This window comes from Haliotis cracherodii, unplaced genomic scaffold (assembly GCF_022045235.1).
Source record: "Haliotis cracherodii isolate W230 unplaced genomic scaffold, xgHalCrac1.p SCAF_14, whole genome shotgun sequence".
Taxonomy (NCBI): domain Eukaryota; kingdom Metazoa; phylum Mollusca; class Gastropoda; order Lepetellida; family Haliotidae; genus Haliotis; species Haliotis cracherodii.
Window position 1 is genome coordinate 32,133,003 of NW_027266269.1, and position 22,242 is coordinate 32,155,244.

Consider the following 22,242-nt stretch of genomic DNA (forward strand, 5'->3'; position numbering starts at 1 on the left):
CCAAACGTGGTGAGCCATTCGTCACAGACCTTGTGCTCTAATTTTCAAGGATTCGAACACAGCATTAGCGGGCCGTGGCCCGCACGGGATCGGGTGGTCAGGATCGTTGACTTGGTTGATACATGTCATCGTATCCCAATTGCGTGGAACGATGCTCATGATGTCAATGACTGGACAGTCTGGTCCAAACTCGATTATTTACAGACTGCTGTCATACAGCTGGAATATTGCTGAGTGCGGCTTTAATGCAACAACAAACAGAGGATATAGCGACGTCTCTATGTAGATTCTGACACCGTTATCAAGTGCGGTGTTAATGCATATCGCCGTGCTGTCAATACCATTGTGTTATCAGTATCATCGTATTGTCAATACCATTATGTTATGAGTATCATCGTTTCATCAATACTATTGTGTAGTCAGTAGAATCGGGTTGTCAATAGAATCGGGTTGTCAATAGAATCGTGTTGCACCAACAGAGGAACTATGTCGCGCCATTACTTCAACGAATGCTCTTCTTATTTTGAATTATATTTAATAAAATAGAAACTGTTTGAAATTGTTTTAATTAGACTTCTTCCCACGCATTTACAGTTAAACAAAAAGATCGATGATCGGAATTATTGTCGATGGGAAGAAATATTGAGGATTATTGACATGGAAACTGTGTCATTGATAATATCTTACACAGATTATTTTGATGAAATAAAGATATAATTTACCGAAGCAGATTTGGTTTTTTTATCATTGCCGAAGACGGCAAGCAACTGATTTTGTTATGTCTTAAATGTCCACAAAGTTATCCATGCATAAATGTGTCACAACTCACCGACATGAACTATGTTGTTTTGTCTCTGAGCTTTTTCATATTTGCTCAAAGTTACTTCTCCGATATTTATCGATAATTGGTCGTGATTTAGTTAACGATTATCGATATCGATAGCCAGCACTATAAGAGACCTTTACATACAGGAAGTAAGTAGGTATGCAAACTGATGTGCATGTAAATGAAGGCTGGACTAAACTGGTAAGAAACTTGAAGAAACTGGATCTGAAACGTTCAACTAGACAACCGTACGCCCAGTATGCATATAAACGACGGTCTGTTCAATTACAACGTTCCCGGAAGAGATTTGCATTTAGACAGCAGCACAAATGCCAAAGTGTGACTGTACATCGGAAATGTGTGTGTACATTACCAATCAGTTATTTATGTACATGCAATTATTAGAAATGTTAATAGAAATGACAAATTACCCCCACCCCATCCAAAAAAAAGCACAAAAAAATAAAAAAAATAACCCCCCCCCCCCCCCCCACACACACACAAAACAACACCAAACAAACAAAACAACAACACCAAACAAACAAACAAACCCCAAAACAACAACGCAGAAACAAAAAAGCAACACAAGCTAGACCTGTTTAAGAAAATGTGATACACATACCTAAACTGTGTGTGAAATATCGTCTATACAACAAGCTATCAATAAATTATCATTCATTTTCTTAGTGAATGTTAAATTAATACACTATGTACAGGAACATATTACTAGTACACGTTTTAAAATACGTTTCATACATAATAATCTTCTCAATAGTATTGTGAAAGATCATTATGAAAATTCATAAATATAAGAAATATATGTATTCCAGCACCCGTTTACGTGTACACGTCAAGTGTCTTTCATCCAGTTTATTGACCGACAAACTTATTTTAGTCGACACGCCCCCTACCCTGTCACACCCCTTTTTTCGTGCAAACGAGGGAGAATAATTGTTAATAAATGTCAACTACAGAAAAGCATAATTAACGTGTTAATAAACGGTAGATATTGTTTTATGAGCTAAAGTATGTTACAAATGCCATAACATAAAAATTCCCAAAGTGTGACATGCCCAAATATCCATGTCTTGTCGTTGATGTAACTGGGGTGAGACGTTTTCTTGCAATAACTGCTCCCTACCGGAAGTGCCCTCATCAAATGCCACATTTTCATCATGGCGGATGAGAGTCGGTGTAACAGATAAACCAGACAATATTTTACTGTTTGCTCGATTTCCTGGGTATATTGAACATCCAGCCTCAGCCGTTTTGTCGACATTGCAACCCTCGACTGCACATTATTGACTTTTACAGTACAGGTAAGTCAGTTTTACCTACTTTTAGTGAAAACATTCGCCGGATTTCATGTTCCAGCGAGCCTCCGTGACCCATGACCTAGACTTCAGTGAGTGTCATTATGAGTGCCTGTGTACACTGACAACACTGCACAGTGATACGTTGTATGTATATCCAACACGCTCTGCGGTCATGTTTTTGTTGAAATAATTTTAGTGACGTTTGGACAACGGAAGACATCGATAGCTATGTTTATTCCCTTGAGGTAGGCCTAGAAGTAGTCTATTGCTGCACCAGTAGTGCAGAAATCTAAGGCCTCAGAATTCACAGAATTATGAAAATGCACTTGTTTTATCATGTATATAGTCCATATGGTTCAAGTGTTAGAGATAAACGGTTATCTATTAAGAGGTGGTCATTTTGGCACTATGGATACAACACCCACATGTGCGGATACAACTTTTTTGAAAAGGTGTGGGGGGTGGGGGGGGGTGGGTGCACAATTAAGATCTATTTATTGTCTTTGGTGGTAATTTATACAGAAATAAAGATTTTTTTCGAAATAAAAAGCGGGGGTGGGGTGGGGGGTGTGTGAGATGATGGGTGTGGGGGGGGGGGTGGGGGGGGGGGGTTTGCACCCCCTCTGTATCCGCCCATGACCCATGAGTTACAGTTGCAAACCCCTACACAGGTTTTGGGTGATTGCTTTTAACTGTGTAGAACTCATATTATCGTGTACCCCTCAAGGCTCACTTCATCATTCAAACAGTTGTGGGCCAATTGTGAACAGTAAAACATGTCATTCCGTGTGATAACTTCTTGCTGGATGTTCTTATTGATTAGTTGACTTGGAAATAGTAAACGGCAGCCTTCGAAATTCATGCAGTCCGCTAGCCCGAGATTACTAAACTGCGCGAGTAAAAATCAAATGATGCTTGTCCTGATTGACTGGTTGCATTTGGGGGCTCTAATTCTTAACCAGTTCTCAATACTTCAATTTTGTTACAAATTGGAACTGAAAAGAATTGACAGAAAATGTGGCATCTTTGTCTCAGTTAAGCAAGACTAGATACAATAAGGACGAGTGGCATTAGGTTTAATTAAAAAATTAAATATTAGGCTGAAAATTTTGAGATTAAAGTTTGTACACCAGGATATGTGACCGTGGGTGGGTGTGTCTTGTCCCGAGATGTCACTATGTGTGATGTGTGTGTGTTTGTGTGTAATAAGTAATGAGGAAATGAGAGAAAATGCCAGTAAGTTATAAACATGATAATTATTATTTGATAATCTCATACTTTGAAAACCAATGCAAATTTGAAATAGTTATTGAATTGTTAATATTTTCCATTGCATATTAACTAGACCAAATTATCATATTTACAGCAAGCCTTGTAAATGATATGATTTGAATTACTGTACTCTATTGCTATGGTTGTCAATGATACTGATGCCTTTCTACCAGTTGAGTTTGAAATAAATAGCCTATCATAGTGAGCCGATATCATGCCTCTTTCATGTGCCAAGTTATATTGATTCCTGGCGGTGTCTTGCCAATGCCCAGAATAAAATACCATTTAGCATGTTTAGATCAGAATTATTCTTTATCGAGGTCTGCTTCAACGAAGACAAGAGTTGGGTTTTTTTTAAGGCAGAAAAGTGAAGGTTTCTCATCTGTCACAACCCACCAGTTTTTATCCATGTTAACTTGGTCACATGGTTTTACGTCCTGAGGTAAGAAATCAAAAACTGTTTAATTGTCCTTAAACAAGAATAACACTAAAGGTCTACTTGTCGGGGATTAAATGGCTATTTGTCTGACGTTTAATGGCCATGGTGTATTTCAGGTTTAAATTGCAATTTTGTGAGGATTTCATTCCTGTTAGAATAGTTCCAGAAATCCATGCTGGTCAGTGTATCTCATAGTGAGGCTTGGTGACTCAGAGCTACAGATAAGCAGCATATTTCCATAAATTTAAAAATATCCCCCCACCCCCCCAAATAATAAAACAACTACTTTCAATTAAATTGCGTACAGAAACGCATGCATAAAATGAAAAACTCAGATTATAAAAACAGCATGTGTAAACGCCCAATGAAGCTTTTTCAGCATGCATACAAAGGAGCTTATTTCTGAAACACAATTACGAGCTAATTTACTTTCCGAGTCAAGCCTATATATTTAGAACAGTTATCTTGGTTATGTACATCTAAAACATTATTTCATTTTTTTTAAATCTTAAAATGTTCACTCTTTTGGGAATATACCTAAAAAAGTGATGCATAGATGAGTGAAAAAGTATTGGTTACCCAATGAAAAATGTAATAACCCAATTAAAATAGAAACCCTAGAGTAGGTAGAATATTTCTGTGTGCTGCGTTAAACAACAAACAAAGCAATTTATGTTCGTTTTAGTTTTCTGAATTTACTTTTCGTTTTGCTATCACAATGATCACCCCTCTTTGCATTGTTTTTTTTAAAGAGGATGTTTTTAAAAAATCGGTATAATTCTCAGTAACTTGGCATATGGTAGATTTCATGTATATCAACTTATCATGAATTGGATACAGACAGGTGACATGAAATTTATGATGCATATATGAATAAATAATGTTCCCGTAACCATGGTAACAACAATGTAATATGGTTATCTCTGTTGGTTAATCAATGTTCTTGGCTATCTGGCTTAATTGTGTGTTCTGTGTAATGTAAATGCAATCTCAAACTGATTATTAAACACAGTGATGCAGGTCTACATAACCATGATAACAGCTGTGCCTCTCCCCCCCCTGGATAAGATGTGATGCATCAATTTCAGCAAAATACTAATACCGTATTCGACGTAATAAGCGCCCCGCTCTAATTAGCGCCCACGGCGATATTTGCTAATGTATTGGCAAGTGAACAATCCCAATCAGCACCCCTTCCGATTGATCAGTGTACACAAGACTTATTTATTCGTGTATAATACGCACTCGTGTGTTATATCACCCTTATTTATGGGCAATTAAATTCTTGAAAAATATATCTGTCATATGTAAACATTTCAGGCTGTTAGCATAAACCACAAAATTTACGATCTTTCAAATCAAAATATTATTCTAATAAGCGCCCCCTATCTCTAATTTTGAGAGCGCCCTGGGCGCTTATTACGTTGAATACGGTAAGTTCAATGCAAAAAAAATGATAACATAGATGATCTTATCTGATGTATATTGATTCACTTTGCCTGGGACGGATAACTATAATTTATCAATTAACATGATTGAGCATGATTAAGTGAGTAAGTGTGTTGGGTTTAATGCCAGTTTTAACAGTATTCCAGTTATGTCACGGCGTGTCAGCTTAATGTGGGAGGAAAGCCAGAAGTGATGCAGGTCTCAGATATTTACCATTTCAGTGAAACCCACGAGCAGTGATATGGTGCTGACAAACCTAGAAACATAATTGGGGCGAACTGGGATTCGAGCCCATGATCATAGATTTCTGGCGTGCCCAAGGGATGCAACTCTGCACAGCGAATCACGACGCCTCAGACGACTGGGCCACCCGTGCCCCCCTAACATGATTGAGACATAGAGAACATCCTGACCTTTAGCACTGTAGCTCAGGGGTAGAAATTAATTTGAAATGTTTTCTGACCTCAACATGCCCAATAGTGATGACAGGGATAAAAATGTATTTGTGACTATGCTTGTCGTAAAAGGTGACTATGCTTGTCGTAAAAGGCGACTTACGAGATCGGGTGGTCAGGCTCGCTGACTTGGTTGATGCATTTCATCCTTCCCAATTGCGTGGCTCGATGCTCATGATATCAATCACTGGATTGTCTGGTCCAGATTCGATTATTTCCAGACCGCCGTAATATAGCTGGAATATTGCTGAGAGCGGCGTTAAACAACAAACAACCAAACAAGTCAGTTCCTGCTGTATTCAGTGGTATTCCGCTGTCAATTTTTTTTAATGAAAATTCATTTTTTGTAAATTCTGCAACTAAATTTTTATCATTCTACACATAATTCTGAAAACGTTTTAGTTTAGTTTTCGTGAATTTCATATTTTTGCACATGTGTGACGTGTGGCAGGTATTTCTATGTTACCTTTTCCACGGCTAGAATAGCTTATTGAAGTTAATCTGGAGATCACTAGTGTAAACATACAGGCATGCATTTGCAGTAAGCAGTAACTTCACTTCTAAACAAAATAAATATCCGTTTACATTAAATAATTGTTCTTGTTATGGATTCCAAGTAAATCCTCTGTCCTTCCTGATATTAAATATTTTAATGTCTTTGACAATACTTTTGAAAACCGAGTCAGATGGCATCATTTCCTGCTGTATTTCGCGACCAAAAAAATAAAAATTATATGATCAATTTTTGTAAATTCTGCTACCAAATTTTGATAAATCTGCAAACTGTTAAGCTTGGTTTTCGTGAATTTCATAGTTTTGCACCTGTGTGGCTCGTGGCAGGCATTTCAATGTTCATGATGTTACCTTTTCCACGGCTATTTTCGGTAAGCAATAATACATAAGTCAACTTCACTTCAAAAAGAAATATAAAATCAATGTGCATCAGTGTATCGTCCCATCACTATCAATTTCCATCTGTTTTCTCCAATCTAGTTTCAAGAGAATATTTATCACAGGTTTCATATTGTAAACAACGTCAACTATTTTGGAAGGCTTAAGATTCATCAATAAAAAATAAAATAAATCCGGGAAATAGTAACGAATGTGGGGCTTGTGGATCGGAACTGCTCATTTGTGATATCACTAGTCCTTGAAACGTCGGAGACCTGCATCACTTCTGGCTTTCCTCCCACATTAAGCTGACACGCCGTAATATAACTGGAATACTGTTAAAAGTGACGTTAAACCCAACTCACTCACTCACTGGTCCTTGACATTACACACTAGAATTATTTTCAAGCGCTTGTACAATGTTGTAATCATGGTAACAGTGTTGCTGCTGTTTGAATGTACGGTACTAATTGTAGTCATTTTGACAGGAGACAGTTGCTATGTGACTTTGTAATATATTATGGGCGCCTATATAGAATTTGGTGGCATTGGCTACCAAATTAGTCTCTAAAAAGAGTGGGGAACAGTCGGGTAGCCTAGTGGTTAAGGCTCGTCACGCCGAAGACCCGGGTTCGATTCCCGACATGGGTACAATGTAAGAAGCCCATTTCTGGTGTCCCCTGCTGGATACTGCTGGAATATTGCTAAAAGCGGCGTAAAACCAAATTCACTCACTCACTCCAAAAAGGGCGGGTCAGATATGTGGATATGTTTCATGGGACTTAGATGGCATTTGCCCTTTCTGCTGTTTGAGCTCTGTATCCGTTGGTGATGGAGATGCTGATTGAATGAGTACACATGCACTTACCTCCCTGGTTCCCGATTACAAATGAGATCACTGAGTACTTGTGGATATTACACCGATTAGGCTCTGCTAGGCGTTTACAAGTTGGTAGTTCCTAGCATGCCTAGAGACAAAGTTGTAGGGATTTCATGTTGAGTGTTTGGCGTAATGTTGCGATACGATATGATAATGAAGCAATGCTCTCCAGATATGGTCTGTGTGTCCAGGTAGGCAGTGAAGAGGGGTGATTAATCCTGAGTTGTGTAAACTTGTGTGATTGCCTGATTGCAGTCATTGTTGTTGCATATTCTGTCTGATTACAGTTGCTTGTTCTTATTAGATGACAGTTGATTGTGTTGATTAACCCTGTGTGATAACAGTTGATTGTGTTGATTAACCCTGTGTGATAACAGTTGATTGTGTTGATTAACCCTGTGTGATAACAGTTGATTGTGTTGATTAACCCTGTGTGATAACAGTTGATTGTGTTGATTAACCCTGTTTGATGACAGTTGATTGTCTTGATTAACCCTGTGTGATAACAGTTGATTGTGTTGATTAACCCTGTGTGATAACAGTTGATTGTGTTGATTAACCCTGTGTGATAACAGTTGATTGTGTTGATTAACCCTGTGTGATGACAGTTGATTGTGTTGATGAACCCTGTGTGATGACAGTTGATTTTGTTGATTAACCCTGTGTGATAACAGTTGATTGTGTTGATTAACCCTGTGTGATGACAGTTGATTGTGTTGATTAACCCTGTGTGATGACAGTTGATTGTGTTGATTAACCCTGTGTGATAACAGTTGATTGTGTTGATTAACCCTGTGTGATAACAGTTAATTGTGTTGATTAACCCTGTGTGATAACAGTTGATTGTCTTGATTAACCCTGTGTGATGACAGTTGATTGTGTTGATTAACCCTGTGTGATAACAGTTGATTGTGTTGATTAACCCTGTGTGATAACAGTTGATTGTGTTGATGAACCCTGTGTGATAACAGTTGATTGTGTTGATGAACCCTGTGTGATAACAGTTGATTGTGTTGATGAACCCTGTGTGATAACAGTTGATTGTGTTGATTAACCCTGTGTGATAACAGTTGATTGTCTTGATTAACCCTGTGTGATAACAGTTGATTGTGTTGATTAACCCTGTGTGATAACAGTTAATTGTGTTGATTAACCCTGTGTGATAACAGATGATTGTGTTGATTAACCCTGTTTGATGACAGTTGATTGTGTTGATTAACCCTGTGTGATGACAGTTGATTGTGTTGATGAACCCTGTATGATAACAGTTGATTGTGTTGATTAACCCTGTGTGATAACAGTTGATTGTGTTGATCAACCCTGTGTGATAACAGTTGATTGTGTTGATTAACCCTGTGTCATGCAGTGTCGAAGGGGGTGGGGGATCATGGGTGGCCTGTTTTCTGAGGCACTCAATACAAAGTTGCGTCCCTAGGCATTCACCCTAATAATGATTCTATGCTTGTCATACCAGGTCCATGCTCGTGGGTTTGACCAAAGTGGTGATGTCGCTATAATCTGCATCATGTTGACACTCTGTGATATGACCAACATGTTTGATTCATCACATATATATGCATCAGTCACCTCTGTGGTCTGCTCGGAGTGTACAAGGTTGGTGGTACAATCCCGGGGCATGACTTAATAAAATACATAAAAGGATCATATTTGTTGCTTTCCTCTCTGGTGCTCGGCATCAAGGGGCTAAAACAAGGGCTGGTCGACTCGGAGTAAGAATACTGTGTCTGAATGGGGTATCCATGTTTAACTGCGGCATTAAGCATTGAGGGTCTAAAACAAGGCTTTATCGATACGCCACGATATGGAACGCAAATCTCAAGTACAGCGTTTCTTCGCTATTGTGCCTTTCAGTAACTTGGTTAGAGCGCGGTAACGCATGGCTCCCAAAAACGTACTTACATTTTTAATAAGCTCAGGTTTTTACACTGACAAATGTTTTTTTTCCCCATCTCAAAAAACATTATCAGCTGATCAACGCAAGCACATAACACCGGAAATACCAGTCAGCAAAACCGAACTGAAGTACACAATTCAATACCATCATTATACTATCTTGTTATTAAAACGTGTTCATTGTATATCTGGACATGTGTTTGTAATATATTTTAATAATTTTATTCAAAATTTTATTTGATATTGTTTTTATTGAGTTAGGTGAAATCGTGTGTCACACACACACACACACACACACACACACACACACACACACACACACACACACACACACACACACACACACACACTGCTATATATATAGTTATAGTTATATATAGTTGAAGTAATCTTGAACTCAAAACATTCACAAAACATCCACAAAACATTCACAAAACATCCACAAAACATCCACAAAACATTCCCAAAACATTTGTTTTGTGAAATACCCTCATCATCTTGTCTCAATCTCCAGACAGTTCCATTGACCTATATGCACCTACAATATTTCACTGTACCATTTTTATTGATTTTGTGGCTATTGTTGAACAAAGACATTAAAAATTCCATATTGTTCGTGATAGCATCGTGTTTCAGACTTCCAGTGTATTCCTCTCAGACAAGTACATGTTTCTAAATTCGCTTGCTCGAGAACGTTTTTTCTTGATTTTACCATGTAGCATCATAATGGTAATGAATGGCCCAGAATGGCCATTATTTGATTGGTCAGTGAAAAGCAGTCCCGAGCCGTCGATATCGCCTCGTATAGTTTGCTCAACCCTGCCTTTGTAAGCATCAATAAAGCAAGGATCCCTTTCTCAAATAGTTGGCAATGCATTTACATATGAAAGCCATGGACTACTTTCTCCCAGGGTTGATGGTATTACAGCCTGATTGCCAGCGCCACTTGAGACACATCCTTGCAGGTTTTGTTGTAATAATGATGGGGATATAGCCCCTGTGATGTAATGGAATAGATGTGTTCAATGGTGCCCTTCTGCTTTCCATATTATGATACAGTTACATTCAGACATGAATAGGGATCGTCTCAAAAGCAAATAGTGCAATTTGCTCTTTGGAGAGTTTTATTTTGTGTTGTATCGATGTATTAAGGATTACTTTGAGCATGTTGAGTAATTTTGAGCATGTTTCATGTTTTAATTTCAAATTCTACTCTACTCTTTGAATGAAAGGGATTCTGCCAACCCTAAAAGAAACATGAAATTAAAAAGTAATGTCCCACCTGTGAAAAAATAAGTCCACAATTTCAATGTAAAGCAATTCTGTGTAGAGGGTTTGCTGTCTGATAGTGGCCGGTCTCCCAAACCTGAGAGAATAAATTAGAAAAGATGTCCAACCCAAGTGTAGAATGATTTGGCAAGTCTAGATTGCCTCAGCCTGATAGACTGACATCTAGTCTCTGAAATGAACATATCTTACAGAAAAAAAACCAGTTGTTGAATTGTCTTAAAAATATAATACAAAGGAGCCCAGAGACTGTCTTTATTTTTAGAGTAATCTAGACTTGCATGGGCTAACTTGGATATTTTTGTTTCAGGGTCTGTATGACAGACTATCAGCCTGGAATTAATGATTGTTCTGGGCTCCATTTAGATTGTATTTTTGTATTTTGTAGATATATCTTTATGAATAAGATAAATATTATTTATGACTTAATGTAAGGCACTTTATCATCAAAACTGGCTCAATCAGGAGATATCACTTGGGTGAAATCAAGCGATATCTACACTGTAGATATAGCTGCAATGAAATTGCATCACAATGCTTTGCAGACCATTGTGACTTCATTGGTTACCATGACGTCACAATCAAATGACATCACTAATGGCTCTGCTACTGAAGCTGTTAGCAGTACTTTTTACACTGAAGACACTGCTTATTACTGTCTACAAACTGAAAAAGTTGGAAGAATGATGTTGGATGATAAATAAAATCTCACCCTCGTGTCTTTTGATATCAAATATATTAACACTTGTTGATAAAATCGGAAAAAATCCTCAGCAAGCCTGGGAGCTTTCTCACTTTTATCAACTCATGTCGATATATTTGATATCAAAAGACACTCAGGTGAGATTCTCTATATATTGCCAGGGTGCCGTTGTACAAAACAACCTTAGCGCTACGATTGTCGTAAGTCTATGTTAAGGTATGGGAGTTACAATCACCTTAGCGCTTAGCGCTTAGCTCTTGAACAACGGAACCTGGTCCACAATTTGCTGGGTACAGCTGTCAAACCAGACAATGAACACAATCAAGGAATATAACAGCTGTCATCATTCTTACATCAATAAGCATAATAACCGTTTCATTAGGTTATTCTTTTTCATTGTATGTCACCAAGTGTTACTATATATTATTCACATAATGCAAAAAATATACAATAAATATCTGAGTTTTATTCAACATATTCATGGTAGGTAGATGTTGGTGACAATGCAAGTCAGGTCCTGGCCAATCTTATTGACATCAGATCTTAGTTCTCGCTGCCGCTAAACAAAGCAATCTCATTGACATCAGATCTTAGTTCTCGCTACCGCTAATCAAAGCAATCTCATTGACATCAGATCTTAGTTCTCGCTACCGCTAAACAAAGCAATCTCATTGACATCAGATCTTAGTTCTCGCTACCGCTAAACAAAGCAATCTCATTGACATCAGATCTTAGTTCTCGCTACCGCTAAACAAAGCAATCTCATTAACATCAGATCTTAGTTCACGCTACCGCTAAAAAAAGCAATCTCATTAAAATCAGATCTTAGTTCTCGCTACCGCTAAACAAAGATCTTAGGACATCCCATTACGGGTCACGTCAGAACGACCTTTCGCGAATTTTGACCGACCAATGAAAAGACTGACAATGAATAGACATTAGCCAATCAGAAGGCAGCTTTCTCAAGCTTTACGACACTAGTTTCAAACTGGCGGCTACGCTTCGAAACATATCTTGACGTATTCTCAATTAAAAAAATTAAAACTGATAAGAAGAACATTCTAGAATGGCTTATAGATGGCCTAGATTGTATGGATATAATCATAAAACCTGTAACTGTCGTTCGGAATACCCCGTGTTAAATATTTCGTGGTTGCATGATTAGAAAACACATTCTGATTGTCACTTTCATGATCTGGTTGGATGAAAGGTTGTTCTGATGTGACCCTTAATGGGATGTCCTCAGATCTTTGTTTAGCGATAACGAGAACTAAGATCTGGTTTTAATGAGATTGGGTCCTGGCTTTTGTCTGCTCATGTCGACTGACCCTCATGTTATGCATGGAAAAACACTGTAACCGTCTTGACAACTCTGATTGATGATATAATCTTAAGCGACATGAAGTTGTAGCTCGATCATTTTATTACTGTCTTCGCTTGGGGTATTTGACACAGAGTTCCATCCATGGTATGACCCTGAATATGTAGAGGGCGTCATGGAAAATGATAACTACAAAATTCTTTGGAATATGCCCATGTATACAGCCTCAGACCTATCCAGGCCAACAAACCTGATCTAGTCCTTATTGACGAATCCAATAAATTCATTTATATTGTTGAATTTTTTGTCCCCTTTGACACTAATCATGCTAATGTGATTGACAAGATTCAGGAAGAAAATGGCATATATGCGGACCTCGCTTTCGAAATGTCACGCTTGCATCCCAAGTACCAAGTTGTCTGACTCCCCATTGTTCTCGGTGCCTTAGGTTTGGTACCTCCCAATCTGTTGACTGACATTGGGAGAGTACCCAGGTTTGCTTCCCAGAACACATCCCTTCTGACACTCTGGGTAATGCAGAGGGCTGCAGTGTTGGGAAGTCTTCACATTCTCCGAAAAGCTCTAGCCTGGTTTGACAAGGCAGCGCTTCCTGGGAGAAGTCCCATTAGCTGTCTGGGCTGCGTGTAGAGGGGGCAAGGGCACTGAGCTGATGATGAGCCTAACCAGCCTGACTGCCAGTATCACCCAAACCCTCTTTGCTTCATTTTTTATTTTAATCTGTACATAATAATTATAGAAAGTTGCACTTGTAGAGCGGGTCTTCCATACAATTAGTTGCTCGTATCGTGTTTCAGTATATTTCTCTCAGACAAATACATGCTTCAGAATTCTTTTGTTGGAGAAGGTTTTTTCTTGATTTCACCGTGTAGCAGCGTAATCGTAATGAGTGGCCCAGAATGGCAATTATTTGATTCGTCAGTGAAAAGCAGTCCCGAGCCTATTACTATGATAATAGTTGCACTTTAAGCGGATCTTCCACACAATTAGTTTGCTCAGCACATTTAATCATGTGCACTGCCAGTGATCCCTTATCAGCAAGATTGCAAACTGCAACACTACAGGTGTGGGAGATTAGATTGGCCTACCTCAGCCATATGTTCCAAAGACGTCCTAACTACCGCCCGCAATAAGCACAAATTATTACTGCCAAATTCGAAGACAGCTGATGGCTTTTCAGTTCAGTTTAGAATGGGACCTGTGAAGATCAGGGGTAGAATAGGTCTCCAGCAACCCATGCTTGCCGTAAAAGGCAACTATGCTTGTTGTAAAACAAGCATTCTTATGACGTCAATCACTGGATTGTTTGGTCCAGACTCGATTATTTACAGACGTCTTATAGCTGGAATATTGCAGAGTGCTGCGTTAAACAACAAACAAGCAATCAACAAGCAGTTAAGAATGGAGGCTTGTGCATCTACAGATATAATGAGTCATTGTGCTATTTGCCATCATGCTCCATGAATACGGTTTGGACCCTTTGGAGATTCGGGGTTAGAATAGGTCCCCAGCGACCAAATGGATAGGATGGCCAGACTTTGACTTGGTTGATGCATGTGATCGTACCTTGACGGCATAGGTCTTTGCTCATAACAACAATCACTGGATTGTCTTGCCCAGACTCGATAATCGACCCTTGGCTCAATTGCATCAGTTACAAGTCGGACAGAAGCTGAAAACAATAGGTTACAATAAGTTACAAAATATGACAAACCAATCAGAATGCGTGTATGATTTCAAGTTCTTCGTCAAAGAATTCCTTCGAAATAATTTTTGATTTAACATATGTCTTGCATCTAAAAATATACCCAAGGCATAGTTAAATGTGTTCAATCATACGGTATAATTCTGCATGTCCAGATGTGCTTTAAATTGCATCTGAAATATATATAATATATGGGGAAATATATCATATGTGAACAATTACGCGATGAGTTGACTGTTTGACAATTATTTTAGGTATGCCCGTTTGCACTAAGACAGAAACCAGTCGCAAAAATGGCCATGAGAGGGGCACGAAACGCTATTCGGCTTGTCCCGGAATAACACGAGTTGGTCACGAATGGTTGGCTCAGCTCGGAGTCAGTATACTATGTCTGAGTGGGGTATTCCTGTTAATCTGCGGCATGGTGTATCCGTGGGCTAGCAAACAAAACCAGCATTAGTCCGGACAAGGGTAGTCAGCCACACACAAGATTAAACCTCATTTCTCCTCACCTCAAACACTTTTCATTGTTTTAATTCAAGGATGATCTGTCTAATTCAATATGACAGATTCTATAGTTTTCATTTTTCCATTTATGAGATGCTCCCGTCTGCTCTATCGATTTATCATAGAATTTTGTTGCCGTCCTTTTTTCGCCTGTAACAAAAAACAAACTGAAACGGTATAAATCTCATCCGCTGATCAAGTGGAGCCCAACCATACACCACTCTTATGAACTTTCAGTCGCCCTCGTTGTGGCTTATTGATCTGTTTGTGCTGTTTATTGCATCAGTATTTCTCAAGTGACACACTGACACTGAACATTACAGAAAAAACACCACATGATTGAAAATGTTCAAATATTTCTTTCTGTTTGAGATGGCCCGTGTTTAGGTATTGATCTGTTAGGATGCGTGTATGAATCTTTGTTTTCTGCTGTGAGTGAGGTGTGTTACCAAGGACTCGGTGTAAGGAAGCGGTTCCTCCTGTTAGGAGGCGTGTATGAATTTTTGTTTTCTGCTGTGAGTGAGTTCTGTTACCAAGGACTCTGTGTAAGGAAGAGGTTCCTCCTGTTAGGAGGCGTGTATGGATCTTTATTTTCTGCTGTGAGTGAGGTGTGTTACCAGGGACTGTGTAAGGAAGCGGTTCCTCCTGTTGGAAGGTGTGTATGAATCTTTGTTTTCTGCTGTTAGTGAGGTCTGTTACCAAGGACTGTGTAAGGAAGCAGTTCCTCCTGTTGGGAGGCGTGTATGAATCTTTGTTTTCCGCTGTGAGTGAGTTCTGTTACCAGTGACTCGGTGTAAGGAAGCAGTTCCTCCTGTTGGGAGGCGTGTATGAATCATTGTTTTCTGCTGTGAGTGAATTCTGTTACCAAGGACTCTGTGTAAGGAAGCAGTTCCTTCTGTTGGGAGGCGTGTGTGAATCTTTGTTTTCTGCTGTGAGTGAGTTCTGTTACCAAGGACTCTGTGTAAGGAAGCAGTTCCTCCTTTTGGGAGTCGTGTGTGAATCTTTGTTTTCTGCTGTGAGTGAGTTCTGTTACCAGGGACTTGGTGTAAGGAAGCGGTTCCTCCTGTATCCGTCCTATGATAGTATACACGTGTACAGATTAAGGATAGCAAACAGGATAGTACACGCAAGGATAGTACATGAACAGGAGAGTACACGAACAAGATAATACACGCAAGGATAGTACACGAAACAGGATAGTACATGCAAGGATAGTACACAAACAGGATAGTACACGCAAGGATAGTACACAAACAGGATAGTACACGCAAGGATAGTACACAAACAGGATAGAACATGCAAGGAGAGTACACGAACAGGATAGTACACGCAAGGATAGTACACAAACAGGATAGTACACACAAGGATAGTACACAAACAGGATAGTACACGCAAGGATAGTACACAAACAGGATAGTACATGAACAGGATAGTACACAAACAGGATAGTACACACAAGGATAGTACACAAACAGGATAGTACATGAACAGGATAGTACACACAAGGATAGTACACAAACAGGATAGTACACACAAGGATAGTACACAAACAGGATAGTACACGCAAGGATAGTACACAAACAGGATATTACATGAACAGGATAGTACACAAACAGGATAGTACACACAAGGATAGTACACAAACAGGATAGTACACGCAAGGATAGTACACAAACAGGATAGTACATGAACAGGATAGTACACGAACAGAATAGTACACGACAGGATAGTACACGGCAGGATAGTGCACGACAGGATAGTGCACACAAAGATAGTACCCGACTGGATAATACACGACAGCATAGTACACGACAGGATAGTACATCTGTGAGGATGGAGGTAGGTACGATTAGGTACTGTATTTAACAGTGGTATAATGGGAAGATGTTATTCTTTGCCTTAAAGCAGAATGATTGGGTTCATCACAGCCGATATGTCAATAGGATGGAGGAGCGGTGGTTTGATACTTTGACATCTGATGGTTGATCAAGCAGTGTCAAGGATTCTCTCGCAGTCAGGGGCATGTGGCAGTGTCCGGTGACATTTCTATTTGGTGGTCACACGGGCCGGAAGCAAATGGAAATTCCGGTCCTGGTTAAAATATACTGGTCCCTTGATCACTAGTAAAAGATCTAGGACTATGTACAACACCTATTTTCGAACAGACTTGACAGTGCACGTGTCCTACCTTGTGGTCATGTGAAGTACTGTACACCTGTCAGGACATGCCGTCGGGATTCAGAATCATGGTGCCCGTGTCATGATGAAAAGGAAGAGTAAAATAGTATGAACACTATAACGGGACAAACGTTCATATTTTGTGAATAGGTTTGAAAGTTGCATATACTTTTTGATTTTTGTTGTCAGAAAGTTACAGAAAAGATATTTTTAAAACTACTTACGTATTCTGTTTTATACTAACTCCTCGTAGATTCTAAAGTGATTGTTTTGCATTATTTCTACCGAATCAATATGCTATTTGTCTCTTATTTTTTCAATATTTATAATGTCTGAATGCGGACAGGTAACTTTGAACAGGGGAAGGCAACATTTATGAGTCACCCATCCGACATTCTTGTTGGGTTTGGGGCGGTCCGGTAGCCCAGTGATTAAAGCGTTCGCTCATCACGCCGAAGACCCGGGTTCGATTCCCAACATGGGTACAATGTGTGAAACCCATTTCTGTTGTCCCCCGCCGTGATATTGCTGGAATATTTCTAAAAGGGGCGTAAAACCATACTCACTCACTCTTGTTGGGTTTTAGAATTATTTCAAACACTGGCTGCAATTGGCTGGGTATTCTGTATAATAAGGTGCATTTGTGGCACTGTTGTCAAAAGTGTTGCAATTAACAGGTCTGTCTGTTGCAGCCTTATACTTTTTATTGGCCTAACTGGAGATTTTGTCCTAAGAAATCAACAGCTTGTCAATCAATCTGATGCAATTCACCTTAGCGACATGTAAATAAAGTTCCTACGAAGCCTTAAACATGTGTTGGTTGAACTCAGGCTGAGATATGAGGACCTCAACCCATGATGCTTGTAATCAATATTGACTCTAACATTGGGCATGGGAAACTAAAAACAATCAACCTTAACTGTCAGAATTGAAATTAGCATTGATCCAGGACAGAAAACAGTCAGATGGCTAGCTCATTACCATGCAGGCAGCTGGGGCAAACTTTCAAATTCAAATACCGTATGTTAATAACGGTGAGGGGGGCACGTCTAAGGCGCCGCGATTTGCTGTGCAGAATTGCGTCCCTTGGGCACGCCAGAAACCTATGACTGTGGGTTCAATCCTGGTTCACCCTGATTCTGTCTCTAGGTTTGTCAGCACCATACCTGTGCTCGTGGGTTTCACCGAAGTGGTAAACGTATGAGACCTGCATCACTTGGGGCTTTCCTCCCACATTAAGCTGACACGCCGCGATATAACTGGAATACTGTTAAAAGCGGCGTTAAACCCAACTCACTCACTAATAACGGTGAGTTGTGTGATCTACCGATCACTTCGCATACGATTTCGCCGAAATTAGTGTAAACATTATTATAATTATTGAATGAAATTTAGAATATAATTTATATATATTGCAAACATTAGTCCAGATATACAATGAATTATTTTTTTATTACCAGATATTATCATGATTATAATAATAGGATTAAATTGCGTACATCAGTTCGGATTTGTTGACAGGTATTTCCGGTGTTACATGATCGCGGTGATCAGCTGATAATGTTTCCTGAGATGGGGGAAACATCTTATCATTGGACAACTTGAGTTTATTGAAAATGTTAGTAAATTTTGGGAGCCATGCTTTAGGTTACACGCAACCAAATGTTTTCCCATAGACTTCTATAGTAACGTTATGATTTTTTTAAAAATAACTAAGCATTCAGCAGCTATTACCTGTACGTGTGTGCACAGTTTGGCCTTAGAGCAGCAATAAAAAAAATAAAAATGACTAGCTTAGCCAGCTCCTTTTCCGAGTACCGGAAGCTAAACACACCACCCCCAGTTTCGCACCAAATGTCACCTACTTGAAAATAGCTGTGGTCACATTCAGCATAAGTCATCATGTTGAAAAAGACAGTACTAAATATAGAAAAGCATGGTCAGTTTTAATAACTGGATGGATGTACATTTGAAAGACATAAAAATCTTACAGAATATCCTCCAATCACAGCCTGCAGATATCTCTCGATCTGCACTGAAGGCTCCCTACGAAAACCGCACTCTCCAAACTGGTACTGATTTGGTGTAGTAGAACCTTTACGGTCACGCGCTATAACTGAGTTAGCGCTATATTGAAGGGTGCAATAACGAGGGAATTTTAACATTGTACTATGAATGCTTGGTGTTATGGGTACACTGCAACTGATACACTTTTCAAACGATACTTATTGAAAAGTGTTCAGGTTTATTGGGTAGAAGATATGCAGGGTTTTACCTTGACTTACACCAGTGGGGTCCAGGGACCCCAATAATGAACTTTAAGGGTCCTTTCAGGCAAGATGAGGGTCCTGTAAACAATGGTAAAGTAATGAAATGGTGTAGCGACTGTACGTTTAGATAATTACTTTAGAGCTTGGAATAAATCAATAATCATGTGGACAGTGGTCATAATTGATGCAAGACACCCATTGCTGCTATTGATGACGCTGTGAATATTGTTGTGCATCCCTGGAGATGCAGTATACAGTGAACTTTGTTTATAACCAATATGCTTATAGCGAACTGGTTTTTTTATTCAGGGCCATTTGCTGTATAAATGTTGTATATATCGTATTCGACGTAATAAGCGCCCAGGGCGCTCTCAAAATTAGAAATAGTGGGCTCTTATTAGATTATTATTTTGATGAAAAAAAACAGTTAAAAGATAAATTTCATGGTTTCTGCTGACAGCCTGAAATGTTTATACGAGAGATATATTAATTGCCCATAATTAAGGGTGCATATAACACATGAGTGCGTATTATATGTGAATAAATAAGTCTTGTGTACATTGATCAATCGGAAGGGGTGTTAATTGGGATTGTTTACTTGCCAATATCTTAGCAAATAGCGCCGTGGGCGCGTATTAGAGTGGGGCGCTTATTACGTCGAATACGGTATGCTTATTATGAATTATGGTTATTACGAACTTAAACTAGTGGTCCCTATGAGTTCGTTATAACCGTAGTTTACTGTTTTTGTTTTCTGCATCCATTCTCTACTTACCCCCCCCCCCCCCACACACACACACATTTTTACTTCTGTATATTCAGTTTCGAGGGTCAAGCCAAGAATGAGTGCCTGTATTGCATACATGCGTATTTAATTCTGGCCATGGCATTTAGTTATAGCCTTCCTGACCATCCATCTTTAGGGACGTATCAATTGCCTCATCTGCCTGCACTTAGCATCAACTGCTGCTAGACAAGGGACTCTATTGAGGCCAGTAAGGGACCTGGGCTTGAGTGATATACTGTATTCTACGAAATAAGCGCCCCGCTCTAATAAGCGCCCACGACGATATTTATTAATATATTGTCTTGTGAACAATCCTAATTAGCCCCCCTTCCGATTGATCAATGTACACAAGACTTATTTATTCATGTATAATATGCACTCATGTGTTATATGCACCCTTAATTATGGGCAATCAAATTCTGGAAAAATTTATCCGTCGTATATAAACATTTCAGGTTGTCAGCATAAAACACAAAATTTATCTTTCAACTTTGTTTTTTTCCCACCAAAATACCATTCTAATAAGAGCCCCCTACTTCTAATTTTGAGAGCGCCCTGGGCGCTTATTACGTCAAATACAGTACTCAGAGATGTGTGTCTAACCATGTTAACCTATGGCTGCACTATGCAGCCCATCCAGGGGACCCCTGCATTGTACATGCATAGCTGCTAATCTGCAACTGAAACAGCAATACAATTTCCTCCTTAATTCATTCAAGAAATAATAGGCCAATGTATAAAAAAAATATTATGACTAAATTTTCATAGACACTAGACCAGTGAAAATTCGGGTTAGAATTGGTCTTTAGAAATCCATGCTTGCTGTAAGGGGCGACTATGCTTGTCGTATAAGGGAACTAACATGGGCTAAAACAAGGACTGGTCGGCCCCGGAGTCAGACATACTGTTGCTGAGTGGGGTATCCATGTTAAACTGCGGCATTGAGCATTAAGGGGCTAAAACAAGGACTGGTCGGCTCGGAGACAGTATACTGTGTCTGAGTGGGGTATCCATGTTAAACTGCAGCATTATAAGCATTAAGGGGCTAAAACAAGGACTGGTCGGCTCGGAGTCAGTATACTGTGTCTGAGTGGGGTATCCATGTTAAACTGCAGCATTAAGGGGCTAAAACAAGGACTGGTCAGCTTTGAGTCAGTATACTGTGTCTGAGTGGGGTATCCTTTTTTAACTGTGGCATTGAGCATTAATAGCCTAAAACAAGGACTGGTCGGCTCGGAGTCAGTATACTGTGTCTGAGTGGGGTATCCATGTTAAACTGTGGCATTGAGCATTAAGGGGCTAAAACAAGGACTGGTCAGCTCGGAGTCAGTATACTGTGTCTGAGTAGGGTATCCATGTTAAACTGTGGCATTGAGCATTAAGGGGCTAAAACAAGGACTGGTCGGCTCGGAGTCAGTATACTGTGTCTGAGTGGGGTATCCATGTTAAACTGTGGCATTGAGCATTAAGGGGCTAAAACAAGGACTGGTCGGCTCGGAGTCAGTATACTGTGTCTGAGTGGGGTATTCATGTTAAACTGCAGCATTAAGGGGCTAAAACAAGGACTGGTCGGCTCGGAGTCAGTATACTGTGTCTGAGTGGGGTATCCATGTTAAACTGTGGCATTGAGCATTAAGGGGCTAAAACAAGGACTGGTCGGCTCGGAGTCAGTATACTGTGTCTGAGTGGGGTATCCATGTTAAACTGTGGCATTGAGCATTAAGGGGCTAAAACAAGGACTGGTCAGCTCGGAGTCAGTATACTGTGTCTGAGTGGGGTATCCATGTTAAACTGTGGCATTGAGCATTAAGGGGCTAAAACAAGGACTGGTCAGCTCGGAGTTGGTATTGTGTCTGAATGGGGTATCCATGTTAAACTGCAGCATGGTTTCTCAGTAGGCTATCTCACACACAATCACACGTTGCTATATAAATGTAATAATTTTGAACGCGATGTTAAACCCCATTTCACCTCGCCTCAGTTTATCAGCATGTAAGTTCTAGCCTCCATCGTTGTAAGCAGGC

The 22,242-nt window shown here is 39.5% G+C and overlaps 1 protein-coding gene across 1 annotated transcript in view; it reads left to right on the forward strand.

The window, feature by feature from the left end:
• Nucleotides 1–1,998: 1,998 nt before the first annotated feature.
• LOC139460729 (alpha-1,3-mannosyl-glycoprotein 2-beta-N-acetylglucosaminyltransferase-like) overlaps nt 1,999–22,242 on the forward strand; it is a 60,897-nt gene continuing 40,653 nt past the window's right edge. Inside the window, exon 1 of the mRNA XM_071242207.1 lies at nt 1,999–2,145. The gene's annotated coding sequence lies outside the window, so the exon portion shown is untranslated. The remainder of the gene's footprint in view (nt 2,146–22,242) is intronic.